We start from the raw sequence: 4,232 nt of genomic DNA, 5'->3' as shown, positions 1-4,232 counted from the left end.
TTTTGGAACTTATATTGCACATGTAAGTGAGCTTGGGGTGGAAGATCCTTGAGGACCCCTTGTCTTACTGAGATTTCTTTGTTCCTGGGAGTCTTCTTCTGAATCATGGACTCCAGCTTCGTCCACAACTCATACGCGTGCGTGAACTCGGACACGTGCTCAAAGAGGCTCTTGTCAATATATTTTCTGATCGTAGCTACCGCCTTACGACTCTGAATCTCCCACTCCTTATCGGTTTTGCCTTCCGGTCTCTTATCAAGGATAATGGGATCATATAAATCTTTGCAGTAGAGATGATCTTCCATCATCGGTCTTCAATAGGTGAAATTGTCTGCGGTCAGCTTGAACATGTCTCCATCATTGGTTATGCCACTGGTCTCCATCTCGTCTCCCTGAGAACCCGTTAAACTCGGGCTCTGATACCACTGTTGGGAACTGAGTTCCCTCAGATCGGCTCAGTGGCCTTTTTGTGAAAGTCAATCAACAGGATCCTCGATCTCGGATCTCGGCAATACCTCGGCCTGAACTTTACCAGGTCGGGCAGTGCAGCGGAAAATCAAAACAAAAACGGGAGAGAGAGAGAAGAACAAGAACACAAACAGTTTTAACGTGGGAAAACCTTCTCCAATGAAGGAGTAAAAACCCACGGGACCTAGTCCAGATCAAAATTCCACTATGAAAATAATGGTTACAAAGAATCAAAATACACCAATGTGGTGGTTAACTCAACCTCTCTAACAACGGTGATAATCAAACTACCTTAGAGATGTTTCACTCAAACTCTCTCTAGAGATCTCTCAAATACAAAGCATAAAGCTTTGCTATCAAATCTCAAACAAATTTCTCTCAAATATCAAATCTCTCTACTAACCTAGCCTCCACCCTCAACTAATGAATATACAGAGGAGGTGGAATTTAGGGTTTAAGGTTTAGAGTTTTTGGGAAACCCCTCAATGGGCTTGGGCTTAGCATTGAAGGAGGAAGCCCAATACCCCTGGACCCGTCTGACTCTGGCATCAGAGCCAGGTTGGGATCAAGCTTATGATGAGTCCCACATTGGTTGATAATGGGCTAAGTGAAGAGTATATAAGTAGATGGACCCATTAACTCAATGCCTTAAGGTTTTCTGTTGAGATGTGGTGTCAGACTCACTTGGTGTATTTGGAGTAGCTTAGCCCATTGGTGGTGGTCCTCCGCCACGGGCTTTCCCTTGGACCCTCCTGATAGTGGTATCAGAGTCGGGTTAGGCTCGAGCTAGCCTGGTAATTGGCTAGGAGGCGGGTTGAGTGACCCTGTGGTACTCGGTTGAGGAGGAGCATAATGTTGGGTTTTACACTTGAGTACTCGGTTGAGGAGAAGCATAGTGTTGGGTTTCACACTTGAGGGGAGATTGTTGAGATATTCAAATGCGATGAGTCCCACATTGGTTGGTAATAGACTAAGGAAATAGTATATAAGTGGAAAGACTCATGAATCTAAAGACTTAAAGTTTTGGGTTGAGATATGGTGTCAGATTCATTGGTGGTGGTCTCCCGCCACAGGTTTTTCCCTGAAGCCTCCTGAAAGATTTAATTGTAAAAATTAAAATCATAATTAATTATTTGTCAAAAGAGTCAAAATTAAAGAGAGAAGTTATATTTATAATATTTTATTCCTTATAATTTTTTTTCGTATCATTTGATTAAAATCAAAAAAGAATTATTAATTTAATTTTAATGTAATGATAATAAAATAAAAACTGTAAGTACAACTCACCTCAAAATAAATCAGTAACTTACTTTTAACAACAAACTCTAAGGCAGATAATTTATGACCGTTTCTGAAAGGAATTGAATATTTCGTTTTTACTTACTAGTAAGAGTGGATTTTACTATAAAAAAAGGTACAAGTTTTATTACTAAAAGATTCATAATTTTATTCAAAACTTTAATGGGCTGGTTTCAAATTTCATTCTCTGTCATAACAAGACAACCTAATAGTAGGAAAAGGGAGAAGGACTCTAGGACGAGAAAAAAACAACGAATAGTTGTTAGACCAATTCAACTACTCTTCCAAAGTCTACAGTTAAAAAATAAGCGTACTAATCATTTAAAGTTTTAATAATGGGAAAATATTTTCTTTTTTAAAGTAGAATTTTTTTTTATGTTAGTGACTCATAATATAAGTGGGTCTTATTTTAATTTTTTTTCCCACTATTTTGTGAATCCTACTTATATTACAATTCACTAACATGAGAACAATTTTCTCTTTTAAAAAAAAAAATGTTTTTGTTTTAATAATTTTGCTTTTACTGCATATTAAAAAAATTATAGCGATATTATTTTCATCAAGATTCGGATTTGTGGAATTTTTTTTTTATTTCAAAATCTGGTTTCTTATTTTAGTGTAAATATGTTTACTGTAATTTTTTTTCATATGTAATAACAGCATAAACTACATTATTTAAACTAATAAATATTTATACAATTTTTTTAATTCATTTTTGAACATTTAAGTGAATAATTTATAAAAAAAAAAAAGAACTTGAACGATAAAGTAGGAAGTTTCTTTTGTTAATAGTCCAAATAGTGATAGCACTTGTGTCAACAATCTAATGCATCGGTTCGTCCTTGTATATAATATATTTGCCGGCAATGTTTTTCTTATATCAAGTGAGAAAAAATTATCTCATATGAAGACATTAACAGATGGCTCCACATCTAAAAAAAATAGTGGCTCGAATTTCGATTAATATGTAAATGAGAAAAACATTTTCCAACATTTGCTTATTATGATGTCATAAAACAATATAATCGTATCTTTTAACATTTGATTCTGTAAATTTCCTTTTTCATTGACGCATCGAATTTTGTGACATACCAGACATTAGATTTTGGGTGTTTTGGGCTTGATGATTTCAGATTGGAATTGAGAATGGGCAATTTGGTAAATGCAAGAAGGGGGTCCTTCAGCGGCGTGAAGTTCCGTATAACGGCGTTAGGCGGAGAGTAAAAAATCCTGCAAAGCATGCGACCAATAGTCCAATAGGAAAGTGCGCATCAATCACGGTTCACCAGCCGTTTGTCCTTGTAATATTTTATTGTATAAAAAATGCAAGGTAGCAAGCACGCCTTCCTAGACCAATGACAAAAACGACGTGTCGCAGAGGCATGGGGATGGAGATTTTTCAACTCGCATCTCCCCTCAATGCAATGCAATGCAACTTCTCGTGTTCGGTGTTCCTCTTTTCTCTCTTCTCTTTATTTTTTTTATTTTAAAAAATATATATTTATGAGTATTCATTTAATGTCTATATATTTTACCACGTTCTGATTTTCTGTGATGCGGACGATGCAATGCACAGTTGCACGGCATGCCAATATACGTTATCAAGGTTAATAAGAAATTCGCATGTAATATCATAACATTATACTCAAACTTATTAAAAATCAACATATTGACAGCATAATTACATATTTTTATATTTAATTTAAAATATTATAGATGAATTTTAGATCAAATATCAATCGTTAATAATGTTATTGTGTGGTATTTAATATTTTTTATTAATGAAAATTAACTACTCAATTAATAAGATTAAATAATATCGACAAAAAGATATAAGATTTGGTTTTCGCTATAATATTTTATTGATATTTTATTTGTAAATATTAATGTATTGAACTCTATAACTGACATGTTAGATGTTACTATGCGTATTGCATTAATTAAATCTAACCTGAACCCTAGTTAAAAGCTCGGGTAACCTAAGATCTAACTGAGACTGAGAGAGCACCCACTTTTGATAATTTTTTTTTTTTGAGTTACCCAACCCTAATTATCTCTTTGAGACGAGTTGGCTCCTTCCGGTATCCCCACGAGCTTCGACTCTTTGAGCCGGCTATGAGACTAATCCGGAGTGCGGGAAAACAGTGATGGCTAAAGGTTCAGCCTCCTCCCCAAAAATGCATTCAGTAGGAATCGAACACATATCCAACCCCACTAACTCAGCGCCAAGTTCTGAGCTGCACCATTGGGTCAGTTTTGATAATGCTTATTACATACTCCAGTATTACAATAATATAATTCATTTTCATCTATTTTCTCTCATAAAAAGTGCACCTCATAATATAGATAATTTCAATCATTATATTTATTTCTTTTGAATTTTGTGTTTGAATTTATGTAGACGTGTAATTACAAGAAGTTAAAACATTTTCATCAATTCATTAATTTTCTAAAAATATTTAATA

Source organism: Gastrolobium bilobum, unplaced genomic scaffold (assembly GCF_033153095.1).
Source record: "Gastrolobium bilobum isolate Gb01-03AN ecotype WA unplaced genomic scaffold, APGP_CSIRO_Gbil_v1 utg9052, whole genome shotgun sequence".
Classification (NCBI taxonomy): domain Eukaryota; kingdom Viridiplantae; phylum Streptophyta; class Magnoliopsida; order Fabales; family Fabaceae; genus Gastrolobium; species Gastrolobium bilobum.
Note: the sequence above shows the minus strand (reverse complement) of the source record.